A 14222-nucleotide genomic window follows, 5' to 3' on the forward strand; every position below is an offset into this window, starting at 1 on the left:
GCCTCTGACCCGAGGCAGGGCACCTCATGCCCACATGCCTCTTCCTTCCCAGGCAACAAGAAATAGTCCGGTCGTTGCTGGGTGAAATGGACAAGTCACTCCTACGAGAGGAGAACTGTAAGAGCAAGGAGCAGCTGGGTATATAAGCAAACACACACACACACACAATGTAAATGTACCTTTCGATAACATGGTTGTGATGACAATGCTATGATGTCATTATGTGCTCTCAGGGTTTGTATTTTGTTCTTATCTTTCAATACATTGTAAATGTTTTACACCATTTTCTCATCATAGTTATAGTTAGCAAATGATAATATTTATAGGGGCCATTTAATGTTGAGCTATATTAGGTATGCTTCAATTTTGGATTATTTTCAGTCTATCGCTTCATCTATTCAGTCTGTATCGGTGAAACATTACAGATTGTGTGATAGAAATGTAAAGGTAATTGAGCTGACATAATGTAGAGTTTACCAAGAATGCAGTCGCCACTAACGTGGGAACATTGCCTTTACATGTCAATCCCGATGTAACTCTGCACTTCTGCAATAAAGATTAAATAGAGCCCTGAGGCTAATATTCGATCCAATTATACTAGTTATAATTTAGCTTGAATTAATAAGCACTGTATTGCTGAATGTCATACTGTAGTTATTCACTCACACTCAAACATGCTGAGGTATAGCCCTAGACTTTTGTGTAAATATGCTCCCCCAAACTAACTTGGGAGCTCTATAATTCATAAGAATCCTAACAATTTGTAAATATTTAAATGCTTTTGAATCCAACATTTCACATATCACGATATACCCATGTATAAATTGACCAATGACCTAGCGGGGTAATGAATATACAGTCAGACTTCAGTGGGTGTTTCTATATGTTGTTGCCATGGGAACACCCATCCACAGATCACCTCACTTTTTGTGGTGTTCTCTGGCTCTGGGTCCTCGTCAGACGCTAAGCATCCGGGCTCTCTTCCTCTGCAGAGTGTTGCATTACCCAATGAGGCTTTGCTGCATGTTTGTTAAGTCGGAGATATGAGAACGCTTCTTGCCTTTAATGCTGCCGGACATCATGTGCCTTCCCTGCTGATTCACAGCGGCTCCCCTAACCCGATGGCTCGTTTGTGTTTGTCTCTGCAGACTCCCAGGAATTTTCCATCCTTCCTCGGCCTCCAGGAATATATATGCTAATTAAAGCTGACTTCCTATATCCTGAGTACAGCAGAGACAGTATGGTTGACTAGGGACTGTGACTTTATAAAAGCCCCCAGAGGAAAACCATTAAAAACTACATGGATCTGGGAGGAATATTGTGTATAGGTGGGACTTCGAGAGGTGACAGTAACAGACATCATATTTATGACTTCAACAAATGATACCATATCTTATTCAAGGTTACTTGTAGTTAACTTGATTTGGAATGTGCTGTGACTCATGACACTCAAAGGACCTAGAAAGTGAAACCACACTATGTCCATCCTCCTGGAGCCCTGTATGTCTTTGTTTTGAAATGGATTTCTGACAGCGATTCACATACTCATTGCAATGAATGGATGGATATTTGATATTTATCGACTTCCTTGACTCTGAAGACTTGGATTCTACATTTCTGTGCATCCAGTTGCAGTGTTGTACGTTCTGATACCTCCCTGTAGGTGTCAGGGTTACTGCTATGAAATACTGATTAACAGAAAGGCTGTTGGTTAAATACAGGAGCTGTATTAGTTCAATTAATTCACAATGTTAATTCACAAAAGCTTTCTATAACAATTACTTCATACAAAATACTGCACAGAGTCATGTCACTGCAATTGTTTTAAATTACATTTCTAGAGGGGGAGGGGAACCCTTACTGTCTTGACTTTCCATAAATGTATGACATACTTTGAAAAGATATCTTTAAAAAAACAGGAAATCTAACATTTAGGGGTTTTCTTTTAATTTCAGTATGTGTATAAGCATGGTTGCAGTGTACAGTATAAACACTAGGGGGGTTATTGACGCCATTTATATTTTTAACATGATATTTGAGGCTCATTATTCTTTTGTTCCCATGCTAGATTAACCAAAACATGCGCACACACGCATTGTGAAACGTGGCTTGCATTACAGGAGCCAGGATTCAATACGTTGTACTGTATACGGATAATGGATGTGTGTACACGTCAGTAAATTAGACCAGCTCTGTTGTTCATTAGCTCCTCACTACCAGTAGTCCCAACATCCAAGCCGCGTGTGCATGCTCATTGCAAAGACGTCTTAATATGGAAAACACTTAGACGCAGCTGGTGCCGAGACCACATGACAGTTCGAACCAGGATCATTTTCTTGTCTTTTCGAATTTCTATTGTGATATTTTGATTTAGTATGAGCTTACTGAGCTTGCTTGCATGTATTGGGTTTACTTCCGTACCGACATATTGTTAGTCGACAACTCTGCAAGCTGCGTTCCAGTAAGGAATAAATCATGTAATAATCATGACATTATGGAATATTGATTGGAGGATTCATTACTTGGTACATGTAGAACTAATGTGGAATATTTTTTGTCAACTTTTTATTGATCATGTACATATTTCCAATGTTTTAGCAATTGTCAGTGCAGAAACATCGCTGCCAAAGTCTTGATGTATTTTTTTTACAAACTCTTGCAAATGAACAGAAAAGCTTAGAAGTAAACATGTTTTTACCTACATAATAAAATCTATGTCGTCTGTTAACCTCATGTTTTTACCATCCTGTTTAATTAAATTAAAGTGATAAGAATGTGAAAATGATGGGTCGTCCTGTCAGGTTATTCTTCATTTGCATGTGAATGAATAAAATTGTGCTATCACAAATCTGTCAGTGTCCTGCTCATATGGGGTTGAATCCGCAGTGGACTCATTTCATCCTTTGAACAATCCTCCCCCCCCCCCCCAGTTCAAAGTGATGGGTCACTTATCAGAATTTAAAGAGAACTTTCGCTCGTTCTTTCAGAATTAGCATTTGGCTCTGAAATGGCAACTCCGGTTCAAAGCTGAAATCAGTTTATTCGTTCCGGCACAGCCACACTCATGTGGCCATCTAGAGATAATGCCCCTTGCAAGCAACTCAAATTGGACTATTATACTGTAATACAACCTTTACAGTTGAAGTCGGAAGTTTACATACACCTTCGCCAAATACATTTAAACTCCGTTTTTCACAATTCCTGACATTTAATCCCAGTAAAAATTCCTTGATTTAGGTCAGTTAAGATCACCACTTTATTTTAATAATGTGAAACGTCAGAATAATAGTAGAGAGAGTGATTTATTTCAGCTTTTATTTGTTTCATCACATTCCCAGTGGGTCAGAAGTTTACATACACTCAATTAGTATTTGGTAGCATTGCCTTTAAATTGTTTAACTTGGGTCAAATGTTTCAGTAGCCTTCCACAAGCTTCCCACAATAAGTTGGGTGAATTTTGGCCCATTCCTCCTGACAGAGCTGGTGTAACTGAGTCAGGTTTGTAGGCCTCCTTGCTCAAACACGCTTTTTCAGTTCTGCCTACAAAGTTTCTATGGGATTGAGGTCAGGGCTTTTTGATGGCTACTCCAATACCTTGACTTTGTTGTCCTTAAGCCATTTTGCCACATCTTTGGAAGTATGCTTGGGGCCATTGTCCATTTGGAAGACCCATTTGCGACCAAGCTTTAACTTCCTGACTGATGTCTTGAGATGTTGCTTCAATATATCCACAAAATGTTCCTACCTCGTGATGCCATCTATTTTGTTAAGTGCACCAGTCCCTTCTGCAGCAATGCACCCCACAACATGATGCTGCCACCCCTGTGCTTCACGGTTGGGATGGTGCTCAGCTTGCAAGCATCCCCCTTTTTCCTCCAAACATAACGATGGTCATTATGGCCAAACAGTTATCTTTTTGTTTCATCAGACCAGAGGACATTTGTCCAAAAAGTCCGATCTTTGTCCCCATGTGCATTTGCAAACCGTAGTCTGGCCTTTTTTATGGCAGTTCTGTGGCAGTGGCTTCTTGCTGAGCGGCCTTTCAGGTTATGTCGATATAGGACTTGTTTTACTGTGGATATAGATACTTTTGTACCTGTTTCCTCCAGCATCTTCACAAGGTCCTTTGCTGTTGTTCTGGGATGGATTTGCACTTTTTGCAACAAAGTACGTTCATCTCTAGGAGACTAAAGGCGTCTCCTTCCTGAGCAGTATGACAGCTGCGTGGTCCCATGGTGTTTATACTTGGGTACTATTGTTTGTACAGATGAACGTGGTACCTTTAGGCGTTTGGAAATTGCTCCCAAGGATGAACCAGACTGGTGGAGTTCTACCATTTTCTTTCTGAGGTCTTGGCTGATATCTTTTGCTTTTCCCATGATGTCAAGCAAAGAGGCACTGAGTTTGAAGGTAGGCCTTGAAATAAATCCACAGGTATACCTCCAATTGACTCAAATGATTTCAATTAACCTATCAGAAGCTTCTAAAGCCATGACATAATTTTCTGGAATTTCATAATTTTCCAAGCTGTTTGAAGGCACAGTCAACTTAGTGTATGTAAACTTCTGACCCACTGGAATTGTGATACAGTGAATTATAAGTGAAATAATCTTGTCTGTAAACAATTGTTGGAAAAATGACTTGTGTCATGCACAAAGAAGATGTTCTAACCAACTTGCCAAAACTGTAGTTTATTAACAAGAAATTTGTGGAGTGGTTGAAAAACTAGTTTTAATGACTCCAACCTACGTGTATGTAAACTTCTGACTTCAGCTGTATGTGGCTCTTCTATCTCTCATATTTACAATTAAAATGAGAATCAATTAGAGTCAGTAGCAATTTGACTGAAGCTTATATCCTGGGCTTTTTGAGGGACATTTAAGCATTTTTTTTTTTTTTTTTTTATCAGAGAGAAACTGGGGTGAACCACGAAGTAAAAGCACTAATCCACCTGACGTTTTAGAGCTGGAACAACCTTGGATTGTGGGAACTAACTTTACTTGGCTGATGTGTTACATAATATGTCAGGAAATTGGCTTACATAGGAATTAGGAATATTAATACCAAACGTATTGGTGTCAGCCTGACTGTCAGTCCGCTGTGGAAAACCAGTCAAATCTTTAGGATAAAGGCTGCAATTATTTGTTAAAGTTTTTATGTAGTAAGAAAGTACAGAGTGTATATTACATTTTAAATGCATGCTTGGATCGTTTTATAGTACGGTAAGCAGTTGATGTGTATACGTAAGACACACACTGGGTGTGTTTTGTACAGTTCAGGATGTTTGGGCTCCAGGCAATCCATGATAAGCCATCTGTAGCCATGCCACATATGTGTCTTTGGGGAGAGAATACACACACATTGGGAGTACCCCTCTCTGTTAGCCCACTGGGCATTCTAAAGCTTAACAAAACATGTTCATTTGCTGCCATCCCAATGATGTCACAGCAATTTACTGAGAGTAGGGTGCTATCCTCCACTTCCTCAATACAGTCTCCACTGGTCCACAATGAAATATCAATCCTTTATTGATTTTAACACTGAAAGATGCCTTGATTTTCAGGTCAGATTATCTGTAATGCTACACAAACACAGTAAAACCACATGTGGCTAAAGTGTACAATCGCTAGAGCCAGGTTTGAACCCCTGTCGGTGGTACCGCTGAATTCGCTACACTGATGTCAGAAGTGGGATGGTGCCTGGGAGGCCATCGGAGAGGCGTGTTCACGGGAGGGACTTGGTATAGAGAAGTGTGGGGACTCTAAAGCATAATACAGTCATCACATACCCCTTTTCACCACTTTTGTTCAAATGATGGAATTGCATAACAATCAAGCAGTCACTGTTTATAAAACCAACATATCACATAAGAAATGATGCTTAGTGATGCTAAACTAAAGGGTGGATTTGGCTGTGTATCATTCTGAAAGTGCAGCATGGTATACTGGTTACCCCTGAACGACCCCAGACGCTCATCACTTTCCTGGGCGATCCGAATGCACCCTCTCCCACTCCTTGACTCACCCTGTCTGGCTCTTAGGTTGGAAATAGAGGGAAGCGTCAGAGCATGAAATGCACTGCTCCAGCGTTGTCTCCGGAGTTAATGGATACTCAACCCTGAGATGGTAATCTGAGGCAGGCAGGCAAGGAGAGAAAGAGGGCGAGTGGGAACTGGCGTTAGCAAGATATACACTAGGTGTACAAAACATTAGGAGCACCTTCCTAATATTGAGTTGTACCGCCTTTTGCCCTCAGAACAGCCTCAGTTCATCAGGGCATGGACTCTACAAGTTGTCAAAAGCGTTCCACAGGGATGCTGGCTCATGTTGCCTCCAATGGTTCCCACAGTTGTGTCAAGTTGTCTGGATGTCCTTTGGTTGGTGGACCATTCTTGATACACACAGGAAACTGTTGAGCGTGAAAATCCCAGCAGTGTTGCAGTTCTTGACACAAACCTGTCGCCTGGCATCTACTACCATATCCCGTTCAAAGGCACTTAAATATTTTTGTCTTGCCCATTCACCCTCAATGGCACACACACAATCCATGTCCCAACTATCTCAAGGCTTAACAATCCTTCTTTAAACTGTCTCCTCCCCTTCAATCTATACCAATTGAAATGGATTTAACAAGTGACATCAAAAATGTATCATAGCATTCACCTGGTCTATGTCATGGAAAGAGCAGCTGTTTTTAATGTTTTGTACACTCAGTACAAAACACTTACACTACACAAAACACTTACAAAATACCACAGTTTCCAGAGAAAGAAGTATAGCAAGTTTATGTTGAATTACTACGGGGTGAACTTAGATCCAAGATGTGTTTATAAGTTATCAACCTTAGATTGGACTCACAGGTTATCACATAACATACATTGGCTGTAGTTGTATCTGCCCTCCAGGACATCTACAGCACCCGGTGTCACAGGAAGGCCAAGAAGATCATCAAGGACCTATTAGCTGGCTATCACCCGTGTCTTCTTCCCTGCACCTTAGAGACTGCTGCCTTCAGATCATTCAAAATTCATTCCGTAGATTGATTTCCTCATCCATCTACTTGCACATACCTCATAATGACAAAGTGAAAACATGCTTTCAGAAATATTAGTGAATTTATTGGCAGCGATTACAGCTGTGAGTCTTTCTGGGTAAGTCTCTAAGAGCTTTCCACACCTAGATGGTGCAACATTTTCCCCGTATTTGATAAAAATATTTGCCCCTTATTTGTATAATTTTTTTTCAAGCTCTGTTAAATTGGTTGTTGATAATTGCTAGACAACGATTTTCAGGTCTTGCCATATTTTCAAGCAGATTTAAGTCAAAACTGTAACTTTGCCACCCAGGAACAATCACTGTCTACTTGGTAAGCAACTCCAGTCTAGATTTGGTCTTGCGTTTTAGGTTACTGTCCTGCTAAAAGGTGAATGAATCTCCCAGTGTCTGGTGGAAAGCAAACAGAACCAGGTTTTCCTATTGGATTTTGCCTGTACCTGTGCCTTTCCTGAAAAACTCCCCAGTCCTTAACGATTACAAGCACACCCATAACATGATGCAGCGACCACTACGATTGAAAATATGGAGAGTGGTACTCAATAATATGTTGTATTGATTTGGCCCAAACATAATGCTTTTGTATTCAGGACAAAAAGTAAATTGCTTTGTCTGTAGAGCTCCGAGAAAGGAATTGTAACTGGGCGAGGCGCACTGGAGGCCTGGTGCGTGGTGCTGGAACTGGTGGTACTGGCACGAGGACACGCACAGGAAGCCTGGTGCAGGGAGCTGCTACCGGAGGACTGGTGTGTAGAGGTGGCTCTGGATAGACCGGACCGTGCAGGCGCACTGGAGCTCTTGAGCACCGAGCCTGCCCAAGCTTACCTGGCTCGATGCCCACTCTAGCCCGGCCAATAGGAAGGGCTGGTATGTGCTGCACCTGGCTCTGCACCCACACTAGAAACACCGTGCGCTCTATAGCATAACACGGTGCCTGCCCGGTCTCTCCAGCCCAACGGTGAGCACAGGGAGTTTGCGCAGGTCTCCTACCTGGCATAACTATTCTCCCTTCTAGCCTCCCCCCAATAATTTTTTGGGGCTGCTTTTCCGGCTTCCAACCGCGTCGCCGTGCTGCCTCCTCATACCTGCGCCTCTCCGCTTTAACCACGTCTATTTCTTCCTTGGGACGGCGATATTCTCCCGGCTGCGCCCAGGGTCCTTTACCGTCTAATTCCTCCTCCCATGTCCAATTCTCCAAGTGGTGCAGCCTCTCCCACTGCAACTGCTCTTCACGATTAACAGGGAGAGTAGGCTCAGGTCTGACTCCTGACTCAGCCACTCTCTCTCTGCGCTCTCCCCCGTTACTTTCGGTTTTCGTTCTGCGTCGCCGTGTTTTCCTTTTTGACTCCATTAGCCTGTAGCCCTCTTCGCACTGCTGAAGCGAATCCCAGGCGGGCGCCTGCACTCTCTCTGGGTCGGCCGCCCACCTGACGATTTCTTCCCACGTCGTATACTCCATGCCTTTACCTTCCATAACGTCCTCCTTTAGCTCCTGCCAGTTCACACGCTGCTCGGTCAGTGAGTGGTGGTGGGTGTTTCTGTAACGGCGTTCGTCTGTTGAATGAAGAGAGTCAGACCGAAATGCAGCTTGTAGGTTACTCATGACTTTAATGAAAGTATCGCGGTACATGAAATAACTGAACTAAATACAAAAACAACAGAACGGAACGTGAAACTAATTACAGCCTATCTGGTGACTACAACACAGAGACAGGTACAAACACCCACAAAATACAAAGCGAACTCAGGCTACCTAAATACGGTTCCTAATCAGAGACAACAACAAGCACCTGGCTCTGATTGAGAATCGCCTCAGGCAGCCAAGCCTAACAACACCCCTAATCAGCCGCGATCCCAAATAATACAAACCCCAATACGAATACAACATATAAACCCATGTCACACCCTGGCCTACCCAAACATATAACAAAAACACAAAATACAATGACCAAGGCGTGACAGGAATATGTCGAGGCACAGATCTGTGGAAGGGTACCCAAAAAATTATGCAGTATTGAAGGTCCCTAAACACAGTGGGCTCCATAAAACTTAAATGAAAGGAGTTTGGAACCACCAATACTCTTTCCAGAGCTGCAAACTGAGCAATCAGGGGAGAAGGACCTTGGTCAGGGAGGTGACCAAGAACCCAATGGTGACGCTGACAGAGGGTCAGAGTTTTTCTGTGGAGATGGGAGAACCTTCCAGAAGGAGAACCATCTCTGCAGCACTTCACCAAACAGGCCTTTATGGCAGAGTGGCCAGACAGAAGCCACTCCTCAGTAAAAGGCACATGACAGCCTGCTTGGAGTTTGTCAAAAGGCACCTAAAGGACTCTCAGACCATGAGAAACAAGATTATCTGGTCTCATGAAACCAAGATTGAACTCTTTGGCCTGAAAGCCAAGCGTCACGTTGGAGGAAAACTGGCACCATCACTATGGTGAAGCATGGTGGTGGCAGCATCATGATGTGGGGATGCTTTTCAGAAGCAGGGACTGGGAGACTAATCAGGATCGAGGGAAAGATGAACGGAGCAAAGTACAGAGAGATCCTTGATGAAAACCTGTATATATATACACACACTACCGTTCAAGAATTTGGGGTCACTTAGAAATGTCCTTGTTTTTGAAAGAAAATATACTTTTTGTCCATTACAATAACATCACATTGATCAGAAATACAGTGTAGACCTTTTTTATGCTGTAATGACTATTGTAGCTGGAAACAGCAGACTTTTTATGGAATATCTACATAGGCGTACAGAGGCCCTTTATCAGCAACCATCACTCCTGTGTTCCAATGGCACGTTGTCTTAGCTAATCCAAGTCGATCATTTTAAAAGGCTAATTGATCATTAGAAAACCCTTTTGCAATTATGTTAGCACAGCTGACAACTGTTGTGTGATTAAAGGAGCAAAATAACTGACCTTCTTTAGACTAGTTGAGTATCTGGAGCATCAGCATTTGTGGGTTCGATTACAAGCTCAAAATGGCCAGAAACAAAGAACTTTCTTCTGAAAATCGTCAGACTATTCTAGTTCTGAGAAATGAAGGCTATTCCATGCGAGACATTGCCAAGAAACTGAAGATCTCGCACAATGCTGTGTACTACTCCCTTTAGAAAACAGAGCATACTGGCTCTAACACGAATAGAAAGAGGAGTGGGAGGCCCCGGTGCACAACTGAGCAAGAGGACAAGTACATTACAATATCTAGTTTGAGAAACAGAAGACTCAGAAGTCCTCAACTGGCAGCTTCATTAAATAGTACCGGCAAAACTCGAGCCTCAACTTCAACAGTGAAGAGGTGACCACTGGACGCTAGCCTTCTAGGCAGAGTTGCGAAGAAAAAGCCATATCTCAGACTGGCCAACCCCTCTTTTACGCTGCTGCTACTCTCTGTTTATTATCTTTGCGTAGTCACCTTAACTATACATTAATGTACATATTACCTCAATTATCCTGACTAAGTGGTGCCCCTGCAAATTGGCTACCTGGACTATCTGCATTGTGTCCCGCCACCCCCCACCCGCCAACCCCTCTTTTATGCTGCTGCTCCTCTCTGTTTATCATATATGTCCTTCTGTAGCTCAGTTGGTAGAGCATGGCGCTTGTAACGCCAGGGTAGTGGGTTCGATCCCCGGGACCACCCATACGTAGAATGTATGCACACATGACTGTAAGTCACTTTGGATAAAAGTGTCTGCTAAATGGCATATAATAATAATAATAATATAATAATAATAATAATAATAATAATAATAATAATAAGTCACTATACCAACATGTACATATTGCCTCAATTAGCCTGACTCACTACTGTTATAGCCTCGCTACTGTATATAGCCTCGCTACTGTTACTTTCACTGTCTTTATAAAAAAATCTTTACTTATCTATTGTTCACCTAATACCTATATTTTACTTAAAATGTGCACTGTTGGTTAGGGCCTGTAAGTAAACATTTCACTGTAAGGTCTACACCTTAAAATGCCGCCTTAAGAAATGGCAGCAGTTTTACGGGCGCCCAACCAATTGTTATGTGGGGGTTGTCATTTATTTTGTACATTGTTTCTACAACCGTATCTTACGGCAAAAAGAGCTTCGGGATATCAGGACAGCGATCACTCACCTCGGATTAGACAAAGTGTTTTTCTTCAACAAGCAAGAAGCACAGGACATTTTCCAAACACCCGAAAGGGCCAACATCCCTGTTATTTGCAAGAGGAGGAGACGCGGGTATAGAGCTAGCTACATAGCCGTCTTTGTATCAAAGATAATTGTGTAGTCTAGAGCGATTTTCTAGGTTAGCTAGCCAGCTATTGTCGTTCTTTTAACGCAACATAACGTAAACAACACTACTAGCTAGCCAGCTAGCCCCCGAATAGCAGCACTGTAGAAACTATTACACTCAACGGAACGACTTGATTAGTGTAGTGTCAACAACGCACCCACTGCCAGCTAGCCTACTTCAGCAGTACTGTATCATTTTAATCATTTTAGTCAATAAGATTCTTGCTACGTAGCTTAACTTTCTGAACATTCGAGACGTGTAGTCCACTTGTCATTCCAATCTCCTTTGCATTAGCGTAGCCTCTTCTGTAGCCTGTTAACTATGTGTCTGTTTATCCCTGTTCTCTCCTCTCTGCACAGACCATACAAACGCTCCACACCGCGTGGCCGCGGCCACCCTAATCTGGTGGTCCCAGCGCGCACGACCCACGTGGAGTTCCAGGTCTCCGGTAGCCTCTGGAATTGCCGATCTGCGGTCAACAAGGCAGAGTTCATCTCAGCCTATGCCTCCCTCCAGTCCCTCGACTTCTTGGCACTAACGGAAACATGGATCACCACAGACAACACTGCTACTCCTACTGCTCTCTCTTCGTCCGCCCACGTGTTCTCGCACACCCCGAGAGCTTCTGGTCAGCGGGGTGGTGGCACCGGGATCCTCATCTCTCCCAAGTGGTCATTCTCTCTTTCTCCCCTTACCCATCTGTCTATCGCCTCCTTTGAATTCCATGCTGTCACAGTTACCAGCCCTTTCAAGCTTAACATCCTTATCATTTATCGCCCTCCAGGTTCCCTCGGAGAGTTCATCAATGAGCTTGATGCCTTGATAAGCTCCTTTCCTGAGGACGGCTCACCTCTCACAGTTCTGGGCGACTTTAACCTCCCCACGTCTACCTTTGACTCATTCCTCTCTGCCTCCTTCTTTCCACTCCTCTCCTCTTTTGACCTCACCCTCTCACCTTCCCCCTACTCACAAGGCAGGCAATACGCTCAACCTCATCTTTACTAGATGCTGTTCTTCCACTAACCTCATTGCAACTCCCCTCCAAGTCTCCGACCACTACCTTGTATCCTTTTCCCTCTCGCTCTCATCCAACACCTCCCACACTGCCCCTACTCGGATGGTATCGCGCCGTCCCAACCTTCGCTCTCTCTCCCCCGCTACTCTCTCCTCTTCCATCCTATCATCTCTTCCCTCCGCTCAAACCTTCTCCAACCTATCTCCTGATTCTGCCTCCTCAACCCTCCTCTCCTCCCTCTCTGCATCCTTTGACTCTCTATGTCCCCTATCCTCCAGGCCGGCTCGGTCCTCCCCTCCCGCTCCGTGGCTCGATGACTCATTGCGAGCTCACAGAACAGGGCTCCGGGCAGGCGAGCGGAAATGGAGGAAAACTCGCCTCCCTGCGGACCTGGCATCCTTTCACTCCCTCCTCTCTACATTTTCCTCCTCTGTCTCTGCTGCTAAAGTCACTTTCTACCACGCTAAATTCCAAGCATCTGCCTCTAACCCTAGGAAGCTCTTTGTCACCTTCTCCTCCCTCCTGAATCCTCCTCCCCCTCCCCCCCCCTCCTCCCTCTCTGCAGACCACTTCGTCAACCATTTTGAAAAGAAGGTCGACGACATCCGATCCTCGTTTGCTAAGTCAAACGACACCGCTGGTTCTGCTCACACTGCCCTACCCTGTGCTCTGACCTCTTTCTCCCCTCTCTCTCCAAATGAAATCTCGCGTCTTGTGATGGCCGGCCGCCCAACAACCTGCCCGCTTGACCCTATCCCCTCCCCTCTTCTCCAGACCATTTCCGGAGACCTTCTCCCTTACCTCACCTCGCTCATCAACTCATCACTGACCGCTGGCTACGTCCATTCCGTCTTCAAGAGAGCGAGAGTTGCACCCCTTCTGAAAAAACCTACACTCGATCCCTCCGATGTCAACAATTACAGACCAGTATCCCTTCTTTCTTTTCTCTCCAAAACTCTTGAACGTGCCGTCCTTGGCCAGCTCTCCCGCTATCTCTCTCTGAATGACCTTCTTGATCCAAATCAGTCAGGTTTCAAGACTAGTCATTCAACTGAGACTGCTCTCCTCTGTATCACGGAGGCGCTCCGCACTGCTAAAGCTAACTCTCTCTCCTCTGCTCTCATCCTTCTAGATCTATCGGCTGCCTTCGATACTGTGAACCATCAGATCCTCCTCTCCACCCTCTCCGAGTTGGGCATCTCCGGCGCGGCCCACGCTTGGATTGCGTCCTACCTGACAGGTCGCTCCTACCAGGTGGCGTGGCGAGAATCTGTCTCCTCACCACGCGCTCTCACCACTGGTGTCCCCCAGGGCTCTGTTCTAGGCCCTCTCCTATTCTCGCTATACACCAAGTCACTTGGCTCTGTCATAACCTCACATGGTCTCTCCTATCATTGCTATGCAGACGACACACAACTAATCTTCTCCTTTCCCCCTTCTGATGACCAGGTGGCGAATCGCATCTCTGCATGTCTGGCAGACATATCAGTGTGGATGACGGATCACCACCTCAAGCTGAACCTCGGCAAGACGGAGCTGCTCTTCCTCCCGGGGAAGGACTGCCCGTTCCATGATCTCGCCATCACGGTTGACAACTCCATTGTGTCCTCCTCCCAGAGCGCTAAGAACCTTGGTGTGATCCTGGACAACACCCTGTCGTTCTCAACCAACATCAAGGCGGTGGCCCGTTCCTGTAGGTTCATGCTCTACAACATCCGCAGAGTACGACCCTGCCTCACACAGGAAGCGGCGCAGGTCCTAATCCAGCCATTAAACCCCTTCAACTCATCCAGAACGCCGCAGCCCGTCTGGTGTTCAACCTTCCCAAGTTCTCTCACGTCACCCCGCTCCTCCGTTCTCTCCAC

At 44.6% G+C, this 14222-nt stretch overlaps 1 long non-coding RNA gene across 3 annotated transcripts in view; it reads left to right on the plus strand.

Moving 5' to 3' along the window:
- Positions 1 to 2785, plus strand: part of LOC123993030 — a 38422-nt gene extending 35637 nt beyond the window's left edge. For all 3 annotated transcript variants that reach the window (XR_006831350.1, XR_006831349.1, XR_006831351.1), the window contains exon 3: positions 1149 to 2785. This is a non-coding gene — a long non-coding RNA (uncharacterized LOC123993030). The remainder of the gene's footprint in view (positions 1 to 1148) is intronic.
- The last annotated feature ends 11437 nt before the right edge of the window (positions 2786 to 14222 follow it).

The sequence above is a fragment of the Oncorhynchus gorbuscha genome, linkage group LG13, assembly GCF_021184085.1.
Source record: "Oncorhynchus gorbuscha isolate QuinsamMale2020 ecotype Even-year linkage group LG13, OgorEven_v1.0, whole genome shotgun sequence".
NCBI classification, from domain to species: Eukaryota; Metazoa; Chordata; class Actinopteri; order Salmoniformes; family Salmonidae; genus Oncorhynchus; species Oncorhynchus gorbuscha.